Genomic DNA, 14,755 nt, shown 5'->3' on the forward strand with positions numbered 1-14,755 from the left:
CAACTATTTTAACCATGAATCATTTAGTGAGAAATGCTCAGAGTGACGTCTTTAAATTTCTTCTTTTGTCCAACCGACAGACCGAAACACACAAACTCTTCATGTCCTGTCACAGACACAAAGAAAAGACACAAACTCTCAGTTTTAAGCAACACGAAACAACAAATGTGTCACGTGCGTGTTTGAAAAATGACTGAAACAATTTTGATTGACTAATCAATGAATGGACAAACGGCTGCAGCTGTGCTGATACAAGACGTCTCCTGCTTTACAGTGTGTCTGCATCACATGGTGTCAGTTACATGTCAGACCACGACTGGCTGTAAAATAAATCCTGCTCACATGTAAACATGTTGGATGAATTAATAACCCGGAACATAATGATGTGTGAATTCATTTTGACTCAAATGAATGTTCAACATGTCAAATGTGTTTTCATTCAACAGTTTTTCACTGCAGCTGTTTAAAAGAAATTTGGACCGAACATCAATAAAACTGCTCTGATAAAGAAATCACAACATTTCAGTCCATAAAGAAACGTGTGTAGTTCAGAGTGACCACAGGAAACACACAAACTGACATGGAGGAGTGTTTGTTTGCTCGGCACGAGGAGAGCTAGCTAGTGTTAGCTGTTAGCTGTTAGCAGCTAGTTTATGTTAGCTTTTAGCAGCTAATGGGTTGAGCTAACAGCTAACGGAGGTCACATTGAGTCACGTCATGATGCATTCAGGCTCTATTCAGTAAAAATGAGTGTCATTTCAAGATAAATGGTGTGTTCAGGGTAATATTTTGGTTTGTATAAATACAAATATAAAGGGAGACTGAGTGACTTTAAAATAGTCCAGTTATCATTTATAATGTAGATTTATTTGTTTCTCTGGAAACATCAGGAGAATAAATAACAACTACTAAATAAACAACATAAAAACATTTGTAAATAAAAACATCAGTATCGGCCCAGAATTTCAAAATGTGTTCGTGTGTCCCTGATGGGTGACACACGCCATCTGTATTTAGATTAAATAGGAGAAAAGACTTCAATGGTTCTGATATTAGGAACACACACACACACACACACAGACACAGACACACACACACACACACACACACACACACACACACACACACACACAGACACACACACACACACACACACACAGACACACACACAGACACACACACACACACACACAGACACACACACAGACACACACACAGACACACAGGTTTGGCTCAGAATTCATGATCTATCAGGACGGAGCTGTGATCAGACACAGACACTCGAGGAGAGTAAATGACTTGTGACACGTGGTGGGCAGAGGCAGCTCGAGTGTTGACGACTCGATCTGATGGGTCTGAACGTCCCGTTTGTTTTTCAGCTCTCAGTGTTGACAGGAGGCCTGGGGCAGAGCGCCGGACGCCGCCTCAGCAGAAGCCTGCTCGACAGGCCGGTGTGAGCGTAACAGATCTGACGCTCTGCACTCGGAGCGGCAGAGTGTCAAGTCGCCATGGAAACGGAGGCGACTGTTTGGCAGGTTTGAGTGGCTTTTGGTTTGAAACACTTGTTCAGTTCAGGGGCTTCAGCTGCGGCGCTACTTCTCTCACCATTATGAACAAGCTCCAATTGCACGGCGCTCCCTTCCTCTGATCATCCTCCTTTTTTTCCTTCCTCTTCTTCCTCCCCCAGCTCAGTGAAGCAATCATCACAGCCCCGCGGTGCGAGAGCGTCTTAGCTACGGCAGATAAAGGCTGGGAGATTGTCAGTAATGACGGGTCCACCGGCGCTGAAACTTCCCAGAGCTGCTTGTTTCAGCAGTAATTACGACGGGGGAACGGCGCACCGTGACTGGCTCTAAAAAGCTTACCAAGCCTTTTGCTTGTGATGCCATGTCAAGTTTTTTTTACAGTAGGAGAGTCAGTCGGAGGAGTAACGTGGCTTAACAGCTAAACATGTGTGAAACAAAGAGGTAAAAGGAGTGGCGGTGGCGGTGGCGGTGGCGGCAGGGGGAGGCGAAGAGTCGGTGAATAGGGGTGAGATTGGATCATTGGAGCTCGGTGTTCTCCAATCACAGCTCTGTTGAAGAAGAGATGAGACAGGTAGATGACAGATGATGGAGGAGGACGAGGGGCGCTGAGAGGCAGCGAGGAGAAGGAGTGATTGAAAATAACCACAAACAGGAAGAAAGCTCTGATAAAAATCCTCGGCTGTGCCACAAGGAAAAAAATGAATCCATCATCTGGGCTCCTGGTGCCACTTTGTGTGAAGCCGGCCCTCAGTCATCACCTCCTTCACCCTCTCATCTGCTTCCTCCTCGCCTCCTGTTCTCGTCCCTCCCGCCCACTCAGCCCCTGATCCCTGAGACGCACATGTGCTCATGAGGAGAGCGCTTAACCCTCCTCTCCACGGATCAGCCCTGCCGAAGGTGTGCGCTGATGTGGAGAGAAACTCCACGTACCGACGGCAGCCGTGGAGACGGCGTTCCACTTCTTCATCTCACAGCCAGGCAGAAATTGGATATTGAGTGCAGGGGCGAGGCCCGCTGAGGAGGCCTGAATGAAGATGAACACATTTCAGACACCCACACACATGTCAAGGTACGAGCCGCTCGATATTATTGAAATTGGTGGGAGTTAGGGAGGCTCCGGGGACGGAGGGGGATTTAGTGAACATGTCCACCTGTGTCGGCGACCACAGACGAGTCATCCATCACGGGTCAGTCACACGGGCAGAGCTACAGGCCGAGGGCGGTCCTGATAAAGGACGACTTAATTCAAGTCAGTCGGCTCAGCAGAAAAGAAAAGGATCAAGATAATTACATTCATCCAAAGCAGCTGCTCATTTACAGCTTCATATGGACAGAAATATGTTTATATGTTTATATATCTATATACACCTTTACACAGCTGACCTCCGTCCAGCTGACGGCAGGTTTTACTGTCACAGGCATGAACTGACCTCTGAGCAAAACTGTTGATGGCTGCAGCAGAGACGGGCAGCAACAGGCAATTTAATATTTAATATTTAACAACAATAGAAATAATGGATCTGATTCTTAAACAACCGACAATAAAAAGATTTACGCGCTGTGTGCCTGAAACCTTTGGCTCACATTTTACTCACATCTGAGAGCAGCGACAGATTGATAAAGAATATAGAACAGAAAAAATAAAGATTTGGGCATCAGTATAAAACACACACATATTATTCTGAGATGTAATACTGAGAGATGCAACTTAGGCTTCACTGTACACGTCACTGTGTGGGAATAAATGCAGCTCAGACATTGGCACATGGACCTTTGCATTCACGATCTGGAAATGTGTAAAGACACAGAAATTTTGTGGAAGTGAAAGATGAAGCGAGCAGCCAAAGCAGTGTTCCTGCAGCCAAAATGGACGACAGAAGGAACAGATCGCTGAACTGACTGGAATATTCTCACATAGCTGTGAAGACTGCTCTCTGATTCTGGATTTCTAAGAACGTCCTGCACCGGACGACTGATATCAGGAGGTGAGAACAACAACAACAACAACAGTTGTGTCTTTTCAAAGAAAAAAAAAAAGTGATTACATGTTAAATGAATCCTGAAGTTGTCGAGCGCTCACGCCCTGCCAGCCTGCACAGACTGATTTAGTGATGAAACAGTCGATTAATTGATCAGTTGTTTGTGGAGAAATCAGAAACTATTTTGAATCAGTGAGTTATTAATGTTTGGATTCTTTTCTCAGTTTGATTCATAAAATATATAAATAATGGACGAAGTTGGTGTAAAGACTTCGGCTGTCACCATCTTGGATTTCTGGAGCCAGAAGTGACCATATTTGGGTGAGTGGGTGGAGCTGTGGAGGAGCCGAGGACACTGTCAGCAGACAGCCTGTCACTCATAGAGGCCCCGCCCCTTTAGTCCAACAGGGCGCTCGACACTTCTGACAGAAGAAGGTGTCGTGCTACACTTTTCTTTAATGTGGTGACCTGGAGAATTTTGTTATGTTGCAGACGTCATCAAACTTTGTCGCACAGTGTTTGGTGGTGTTACTATTGTTGTCACGGAGACAGCAAGAGTTTTAAAACGACACTGGACTCTGACCTGCGTTCAGCGTCTCCGTCCACAGAAGCAGTGTCTGTCAGCTGAGAGGACACAGGACGGTCAAACTGTCTCCACCAGGCTGACTGACAGCAGACGTTTACTGAAGCTAAATGTTTCTGCTCCACGGGAAGAAATCAGCGATTGTATTTATTGATTACTGATTTTATTCCCCGCCCACCACAGAGAGTGAGGGGAATCAATCAATCAATAAAAACATGCAGGGGGTCTCTGGTTACCATGGAAACGACTGAAAACTTTCTCAGCAACCTAAACTGAAAACGCTGCACGACTGTTTAATTTCTGTCGAGCGACATTCTTCAAAAGCATCGAACATCATAAATCGGCCGTTAGTGATGTTTAACTTTAACAAAATGTCAACAGGTGAGTTCATGAGTGTTGAAATGATCTACACACTTACACACCACACTACACTTGTGCTGCATGTTGTTGTGACTGTGAACACAGAGTTAGATTTCAAAATGTTCCTGACTGTGAGCCGTCCTCCTGCAGCTCCTGTTAATGAGTCCATACGTCTGTGAGAATCAAACATGGGGATGAATCCCTGCGACTGTAATACCTGCACCAATCAGAGAGCAGACACATTGATTTCTTAAAAGCAGCGGGCATCAACTGAAGCACCTTCATTTGTCAGCGGCCGGCACCTCAATAAACAAACTCTATTACAGCCGAGCTGAGCGCATTTACATTCCAGCAAACAGCTTGCAATTACCCGTTTAGATGGCATACGTTGGCAATTAATACAGCAATCTTGGTTAATGCCCCACCTAGGGAATCAGCAAACATCAATTAGAAGAAATAAGAGAGGCTCTCAGATAAACGGCCTCCTGCTCTGCTGCCGTCGCTACATGATGCAGGCAATAAAAATAAAATAAAGTCAGAGAGTCAGAGACACTGTGGTGGGTGTGAAAACTGTCTCTGCAGCTGAACCAGCTCGGCTCACTGTGACGGCCACACCACGGAGGAAACCACCAGCTCCTCTGATCAGACCGATCAATAACCTCAGACTGCATCAACTGTGCCATAAACCACCAGCTCTAATGATCAATACAGTCTCCACTATAGTCTCCACTGTTCTGCTGCCAATCAGACTGATCAATAGTCCGTTTACACCATCTCGTCTCTGCAGCTCAGTGGACGATGAGTCTGACGGCCTGGACAGGAAACCATCAATAACCTGCTGCAGGGCTGAACCCAACACTTACCATCAGTATTGATTAATCAGCTGATTATTTCCTCCATCGATCATTTGATTGATAAAATGTCAGACAGTAGTGAAACATGTCTGTGCGACGATCAGGAGCTCAGAGAGCTGCACACACACAATCACAGTAACTTCAGGGCAGAAAACTGTCGCTTCACAAACATCAAATCAAACGACGCTGAATTAACGCTGCATCAATGAGCTCATTATAAGCATCCTAAATATAAAGGTCACCAGGATGATCAATATCAGTTAATGTTCACACTGCGAAGTATTTCCATTAAGTTACAACATGTAATATTTCACAATAAGTGACATTATTATCACGTCACAGGCCTTTACTGTGATATTTAACCATATACGGAGTTTCACTGTGAAATTCATGCAGATAAATAAAATAATTTTACAAAAGTACTAAATCACAGTAAGATTACAGGTAAATACAGTAACTCTACAGGAGCATATTTCTAAATCACAGTTACCAAATGTACATAAACTGTGAGGTAAATAATGTAATTTACAGGAACATGCTGATAAATCACAGTAACATGCAGGCTGTGACATCACAGTACACAGCTGTCATGTCACAACTATTTACTGTAAAACTTACACAGTAATTTCCTGTGAAAGTGATGCAGCTAGTAGCCAATAATTTACTGTAACTGCACAGTCAGATATTTTACAGTAAGATCTTTAAACGTTACAGAAACAGCTGAAAATAACAGACAGAAACAAGTTTTACAGTTTTCTGCCTCAAAGTGACGGCTGCTGTTAGCGTGACGTCTTATAAGCGTGACGTCTTATAAGCGTGATGTCTTATAAGCGTGATGTCTTATAAGCGTGACGTCTTATAAGCGTGACGTCTTATAAGCGTGATGTCTTCTAGTCATAACGGATTAAAACAGAGCAAACGAGACGTGACCTGGAGCTCTGAGAATCTGTCTCAGCCTCGGTGATTAATAACTGAGAAACTAAACAAGAAATGAATGAAGACCATCAGATTTAACTCCTAACAAAAAGACGTGTGTTCATCAGTCGCAGCTCTGAGGCAGGTCTGTGACGTCAGCAGCTGAGGCCTGTGCTGCGCTCAGGACAAAGTACTGCAGGTGAACACACTGATACCATCTCCATCTGAAGTCAGCGACACTAACGACACAAAGTTGAATGAGCGAGATCAAACTCGATCACAGCTGCTGCTCAGAAAGCCTCCGCTAATGACATAATCCTCCGTGTTGAGCTCCAGCTAACTAACCTTTACACAGGGTTACCCCGGGGTCAGCCGCCCAACGGCTTACTGACGTCTCAGTGTGTGTGTGTGTGTGTTTCTGAGCATGGAGGACAGAATCATGTCTAATCCCAGACCCCAGGGGTCCACTCACAGTAATCACCTTGTTGCACGTGCAGATGATCTGTTGAATAACTCCGAGAAAAGTCTGCAATCAGGTCTCATTGTGATCAGTGTGCACGTGACTCGTTACAGCTGTGAGGACACCTGATCACTGACACATACCTATAAACACACCGTATGGACTCATCCAGCAGTGTGTGTGTGTGTGTGTGTGTGTGTGTATCTGCAGAGGCTCCGTCCTCTGACTCAGGTTTAATATTGTTCTGTGTTCAGGGTGTTTCTGGGCTCAGGTGAGGTCAGGACTTAATAAAACGGTGGTGACCAGGTGTCTGACTGTAACCAGCACACGGTCAAGAGGAAGCTACCAGAATCACAACACCGAAAAAACTGCCATGGTTGTGTGACTCCGCCCACCAGCTTTAACACCACAGCGAGCTGAGTGACATCTGTTAGAATATAACGTCCGTCCAATCAGAGACATCTGTGACAAAACATTAACAATAACTGGACCCAGTATCTGGACGGACTCATCAGTGCTGGATCTCTGACAGCTTCAAGGAGCCCAGATCTTCAGCACCCATACGTCCTGAGTGATGTGAAGTGACGAGGCCTCGCTGAGATCAGTCCCAGCCTGAAACAGACTTCAGAAGCTTCTCGTCTGTTTCCTGTCAGACTCACTCTAGTGATCGACCTCGCAGTGAACTGTGGATTCTGGCAGCACATTGTGAAACAAACACTGAACTACAGCCACAGTTACACTCCTCCACCAACCAGCCAGAGGACGGTCTGCGTCCACGTCTGTCCTGAGCGGGGCCGACCTCAACGCTTCAAACGTTCCATCGTGGTCATCGACCTCCAATCAGCACGGTTCATATTTTAACAGAAAGATGAATCAACACATCATTTCACATCAACACTGTTTATGGACAGAAAACATGATGTCACAGAGACTTTGACCTTTGACCTTTGACACCAAACACTTATCAGCTCATTGTTGAGTCTCACTGGATGTTTGTGTGGAGGCGTTACTGAGAATAAGTTCTGGCGTCGGCGGTGCATAAACAGGAAGAGATACTACATGTCAGCAGTGATTTTATGCTGAGTCATGCTTCATCTTTATGTGAAACAGCTTGTTTGATGATATTTATACTTTTCTGTATTTCAGCAAACTGTCTGCTGTATATTTTTATGACACCATGAAGCCGTGCGTACACCAGACCTCACAGCTCCGTCTCTCCCATCAACTCAACCTCTCCCCGGAAACGACCAACGTCTTCGTCACCGCAGCAGCAGCAGCAGCAGCAGGAGAGCCGAGGTGAGGCCTCACAGTCTCTGCTTGCGGTGGAGCTCATTTTCTCCCACCTCCTCAAGTCTCTGTATCCCTGGAACTTTGAAGTCCAGCCAGCAAAGAGCTTTGAAAAAGCCTGCAATTTCCCCACCATGACCAGGCAGAGGATTAGCCAAGCCCTGCAGGACCGAGTGGAAAGAGGACGGAAGAGGGCTGGAGGAGGAGTGGCGCCATTTCCACAAGGGCCATGTATGTGGGAGCAGCTCTCCCTGCGGCCTGAGCTGTGGGGGATTAACAAGCTACTAAGGAAGCAGAGAACAGACCTCCAGCCCCTTTTTCATGAGCTCCACAGAAACCAATTTACAGCCCAGGACCGAACGGGGGGGCTCCTGCTTCAACTCAAGTCTTTGTTGTGTCGCTCACTAAATCTAAATCTTTTGTGGGACGGAGGACATTTTCAGGAAGCACGCATCTACAAAAGCTTTCAATAATTGATGGAGGAACATTTCAGTGGTCACAGAGAGGAGACGCAGCTCAGCTCCTAATCTCACCATCACTCTGATACCATCAGTCACGGGGGAAGTCACCCTGGAAACTTTGTTTTCCCTTGTGAGATTATTCAGCTTTTATCCGTCCTCCGCTCCGCTGTTTGCCGACACTTTGGGCTGTAAATATTTCATAAATGCTCTGCTCTCAATGCATTTTCAGTCCGTGCATTATCCGGCTCTCCCACACCATCACACAGCCCAGTATAATGTGCTCACCGTGCTGCTGCTGTAAATCTGGATTATTTTAGGCAAACAGGTGAGAAAAGAAAGGCTGTTTCACCACAAAGGGAGACGGGCAGGTCTCACCGAAGTGTAACTGAGTATCTGCAGCATCTCAGGATCCGATCTGACGGCACTATCAATAATACAGACTGAGCTCAGCAGTGAGGAAACAACAGGAAAAGGCCCGTCCATACGCCGCCGCCTCGCCATCACTGCTCCTCAAGTAATGGGATCTTTTGTCTTGTGTGTGACGGAGAGGAGCTGGAGGACTCTGCCCTTCATCCCTTTGTTGTTACACAGTCTCTTGTGGAAACGAAAGATTGGCCCAGAAGGCGTGGGTGTGCCATGAAGAGCCAGGCGGCCGTGCAGGCACATCAGACTTGAGCGGTCTTAATAAAGCTTCCCTCTATCCACCCCAGAGATCTCCTCACCCCAATTATACGCCTGACACCTCCACCCTCCTCCATCTCCTCTTATTTCTCACCCCCCCACCCACCCACCTCACCATCCAGTTCCCAGCTCTGATCACAGCTCTCCCTTTGAAGCTCTCAAAGCCCCCGAGGCTCGCACACATCAGACTGCTGGTGGCGTTTGCTTCACAGTCCGCCGCTGCTGCCGCCGCCTGAATTGCATCAGGAATGTATCTCTGCTGGTACTGACTATTGACTAACTCCGACTTCACACACAGACGGTAAACAACAGTGTGTCTACTGTCTGGCGGGGCCCTCTACATATCTGTGCCCAGGGGCCAAACTGTCTCACACTCCGCCCATGGCTGAGGCTCACAAGAACATCGGTACACTTGAGATAATAATAATGAAGCTGATAGGCCGACGTGTTTGAACTGTGAGTGAGGAGTTTACCTCGCTGTTACGGACACTGCACAGTTATTAAGTGTTTGATAACACACGAAGGGTTCATGGGAAACACGTCATCATCCATGTTGTTGTTGTTGTTGTTGTTGTTGGTGTATTTGTGTGGATAAACCAGTTTGTCTTTGCCTATAACGAGATGGATTCATGTTTATGTGTATTTTAATTCTTGAAAAAGAAAAAAGATTTGTCGGCCCCCTGCAGTGACTCTGAGGACCCTGTAGGGGCCACGGGCCCCCAGTTGAACCCCCTGGGTGGAGACAGACCAGATTACCTGTTATTAACACAGAGCGTGACGCAGCGCCTGAACGAGTCCATCATGTTTCAGATAAAGCTGCACTGACTGAAGCGGAACTTTCTCCTGTTAATAAAACCTGTGTTGTTTACACGCCGCGGCTCACTTCCTGTCCAACAGTGTGAACCAAAACAATCCAAATTACAACACGCCACAAAAGGTTAACTCCTCTGATGAGGTGCACACAAACAGACTGAGCCACACACACACACACACACACACACACACACACACACACACACACTGCAGCAGCACAGAGACATGTTGGGGCAGAGCAACAGACCTGCGGCTCTGTTGTCGTCTCTCCTCTCTGTTTTCAGACATTTCTGCTGGTTTTACCTTCAAACGCCTTCAAGGTCACAGCAGGCCGGCATCTGGCCAGCCATCTGTTTCCACACATCCCACGAGGCGTCCTGTCATCGGCGCTCCTTGGCCCTGTCCTCTACTGTCCACAGTCAGGCTCACTGGGGAAAAGCCCGGCCAGACACAATAACTTCTGCCTCATGCTACAGGTTATTTCCCCTCCAACTCCCCGACCAGTCCGCCACACAGCTCGCCTCACACACAGCTCGCCTCACACACAGCTCGCCTCACACACAGCTCGCCCTAACACACAGCTCGCCTCACACACAGCTCGCCCTAACACACAGCTCGCCCTAACACACAGCTCGCCTCACACACAGCTCGCCTCACACACAGCTCGCCTCACACACAGCTCGCCCTAACACACAGCTCGCCCTAACACACAGCTCGCCTCACACACAGCTCGCCTCACACACAGCTCGCCCTAACACACAGCTCGCCCTAACACAGGTGGGACGCCTCATTAGTATGCAGCACACTCACCGCTTCATATTCTGAGTCGTCAGATTTATTTGTGTTGAACTCTGCAGCCTGTGCAGCATATGGCACCTTCAATCCTTAAACAAGTGTGTTCACACACAGAAACACCTGAGCAGAGGCTCCGCCCACTGCTGCACTGCATCTCTGTGTGTGAAAGGTTTCCATCTACAAGTGTCTGTCACACCTGCCTCAGGTAGATCTGCCTTAAAGAAACAGTCAGCAGAGACTGTATTAACAGCCAGCTTCCAAAAACCAACTGTCTTTGTCATGACGAGTCTCGTACAGCAGCTGAGAGACTTCTCGGAGACGCTAAAGAAAATGAAGTGTTAATCTTTACAGTAGCAGCTGTACGACCACACACACACACACACACACACACACACACACACACACGACAGTAACATCGATATGAACACCTGATTATTGTAATAAATAATAAAGTAAATAAAATAACTACAACGCTTAAAAACACACGAGGAGAAATAGGAGTTGTTTTGGGTCAGAGATTATCCTCAAATGTTTCCTCTCTTCTCTCCTTCTTTCCTTTCATCCCTTCTTCTCAGCTCAGTCTTTTTACCTTTGTATAAAACCTGTTTTCTATAGTCTCTTCCATCTTGTATTCAATAGTTGAATTAGCGTTTAGTCAAAGTGCTGCTGCTCTTAAAGTTCTAAAAACCCTTCTCAGTGTGCAGAGAGCAGCTGAGGTGCTCGCTCAGGTAATAATCACTCAGACAAATGATTGAGCTCTGAAACATGTTAACGTCTGTAGCTTCTCTCATGTCTGTCAGACACTGCGGCAGGACCAGAACATGGGGGTTTATTTCTGTATGTAATGATGAGATATTATTTATGTCTGTCAGTCTGCTCAGATCTGACATCTTCATCACAGTGAGAATAAACCTGCAGCTTTATGTGTCAGTCATCCTCCACAGGTGTGAAACCTGTCTGAAGCAGTTTGATGTGGATTTTATGATCGTCACATAAATAAGTGTGTGTCTGTGTGTGTGTGTGTGTGTGTGTGTGCGTGTGTTCGTCCTGATGCTGCTTCATCACAGCAGGGAGTAAATACTTTACTGAACACCCTGAAAACACGATCTGAAATATTTATCTAGAACTTTAAATAATCAGGACTCACTGAGACAAAACGTAACGTAACCTGGCAACATAAACAGGCAACTCAACAACCATCATCATCATCATCATCATCATCAGCTGAGCCTCACCATCTTGAGACCTGTAAAACACAGAAATAATCTGTGCAACAACAAACTGATCCAACGCACAGAAAACTGTCTCAAACTCTTCACAGGTTTCACGACCAACATAACGCAGACAACATCTGTGCATGTTACAAGTCATGAGCAGGAAATATGTGCTTAACCCACATGTTTAGAGGCTGTGATCATGTGACCACTGACAGGACTGACAGGAGTAAATCAGGAGGCAGGTTGGGACGTCTCTCAGGAGACTGGTGCTTAGATCTGTGTCAACTAAGGTTCATCCTCACCATGTGTCTCCTCCTAACCCTCTGTCACTGTACACTCAGGACATGACGTAACTCGGGACGCTAACTAAGGATGTGACATCACAAACGGTCAAACACAGAACAACAACCCAACATCTCATGAAGGTCAGTGAGGACACTTCCTCTGTTTCTCTAACTGAGCTCGTTTATCTCTGTTTGTCCGTCGCTGGACACAAACTCTTTATATCAAAGACTGAGACGCTCCTGACGTCTGATTACAGTCAGCTGATGAGTAACTGAGGAGACGATGTCCAATTATAGAAGCACAAAGCATCCAGTAATGAAGTGACAGTAGACATGGACCTGACTGTGTCACATGACCTCGTCAGTCTAACCTCTGACAGCTGAGTGAACACAGACTCAGCCCTGTAACGACACACAGACACAGCGTGGTGGCGTACCTGGGCCTTCAGGCAGGTGAGTCCAGGGGGTGGGGGGCGGAGCAGGCAGCAGCTCTCAGTGTCTGTGGAGGAGAAATAAATCACCATTAGCATCATGTTAACAACACAGAGTGTACCGCTGACTTCCATGTGACAGAGGGACGTTGCTCTGAGCTGCAGAGAACAGACGACGCTCTGATGTTTCGTGACAACAGGTTGGTTTTCCAATAAGTGAACAAAATCTTTTGACAAATCCAAAAGCTCAGAGTCGCCAAATGTGACGATGGCGTCTCAGCTCGCAGTCTGCTGCAACAATCTGCTCCCACAGAGACGTCTTCATCTCGCCACACAAAACTCAGCCTCAGATGAGATCACAAAAACTAGAATCACCGCCTCCAACAACCAGTCACATGACCGTTCACATGACCGTTCACATCTAAACATGGACGCTTCACGCTGATCGGTTCTTAAACTTTTTATTGTCATCATTTCAGGTATCTCTGGTTATGAAGCTGATGTGCTGATGACTTTTCTTTCTTTCTTTAAAGTGATAAATGGTGTGTGTGTGTGTGTGTGTGTGTGTGTGTGTGTGTGTCACTGATGCATCACAATAACACCCTATTGATACACAGTGATCAATAGAGATCAATAACAACAGTTACACTACAGGTTTGAATCTTAAGAATGTTATCATGATTTTGGTGTCACAGAAAAATATCCTTCATTCCATATTTGAGGTTGTGCTTCATATATTTCATGGTTCATCCTGAACAGCACCACGAGGCAAGAATTAAAAAGAAGAGAAATAAACTCACACGTGCAAAACAGAAGAAAAAACAATACAGGAAAATAAATGGTAATGACTAAATTAATATTTCTGCTCTTATCAGATGTTATTCTCATTTAAATGCATTAAAATTCTGGTGGTGTAAATTAATTTTTCCAAAGTTTGTTGGTAAACTAGACACAGGGCCGTCGTCTGTGAGACAGCTCGGATCAGCTGTTTGAAATAAAGGTGTCATTTCTGCTTTTTAACGTCCTCAGGAAAAATAAAGATCGACCTGATCTTTAAATCTTTAAACTCCTGATGACTTTAAAAGTCATATTAATTTTATTAAACAGAGAAGAACAACAAAACGTCACGTCGCTCACTGATTCATTTATCTCTGATTTTAAACAGGGACCCACTGATGTTTTCTTATTTAGTAACTGACTGATAATATTCTGTGTGGATTTCATATCATCATTCTAAACTGAAGAGGTGCAAAAATTAACATACAGACAGACAGTTAGACAAGATGGCGCCCACCAAGGGCGACACGTTACGAGCCTCTCTCTCCCTTTCAGTAGTTTTACTTTCTCACTCCACGTGTCCTCAGTTATTAACGAGCACCAGACAGGACATCAGACCAAGTGTTCCTGACTCTTGTATTTGTGTTCAACCTGAAGGTTTACTGAAACACCGGCTACAAGCTTCAACTGAAATGAGGAAGACATGGCGGGCTACTGGTGAGACGTCCTACTCGCCCTCCCATCCCGAGCGTTCTGCAAGCTAATGTGTAATCCACCAGCAACAATCGAGACGAGCTCCACCGCCACATCAACAACCAACCAGACTTGTTCTTCTGACACATAGCTAATATCAGACATCCTGGACAGAGCCACAACCAGAGGGCTTCATCGTGCATCGCCTCGACCGCTCACGTGAAGCGTCTGGCGAGTGTGTTTCCTGGTGAACAATTACTGGACGTTTCTGTTGTTTCTTTAAATTTCTGAGAGTACAGTTCATGTTGAGAAGAGGTTGGTCTGCATCAGTCTGAGGCTGCTTCACCTCTTTTATTTTTACTATTTGGATTTTATGTAGTTTCATGTGTGTGCAAATAAAAATTATAAAAATAATTAAAAAAAACAAATCTGATCAGTTCATAAGGTCACAGTGACCTTTGACCTTTAAATTCTTATCAGTTCACTGTTGAGTCCAAGAGGACGTTTGGTGTTCCTGAGATACTGAATCACAGGATGGGACAGACGGACAGACAGAGGGATGAACACCTGAAGACACGCCCCCTCTGACCAGGTCCGTCACGTGTGCACAGACGTATAAAAACATTTCACCTGCAGATT

At 45.8% G+C, this 14,755-nt stretch overlaps 1 protein-coding gene across 3 annotated transcripts in view; it reads right to left on the minus strand.

Annotated features, from left to right (window-relative positions):
* sema6e (sema domain, transmembrane domain (TM), and cytoplasmic domain, (semaphorin) 6E) overlaps positions 1–14,755 on the minus strand; it is a 182,305-nt gene that overhangs the window by 136,601 nt on the left and 30,949 nt on the right. For all 3 annotated transcript variants that reach the window (XM_049582618.1, XM_049582617.1, XM_049582615.1), the window contains exon 2: positions 12,653–12,714. The gene's annotated coding sequence lies outside the window, so the exon portion shown is untranslated. The remainder of the gene's footprint in view (positions 1–12,652; positions 12,715–14,755) is intronic.

The sequence above is a fragment of the Epinephelus fuscoguttatus genome, linkage group LG8 (genome assembly GCF_011397635.1).
Source record: "Epinephelus fuscoguttatus linkage group LG8, E.fuscoguttatus.final_Chr_v1".
Taxonomy (NCBI): Eukaryota; Metazoa; Chordata; class Actinopteri; order Perciformes; family Serranidae; genus Epinephelus; species Epinephelus fuscoguttatus.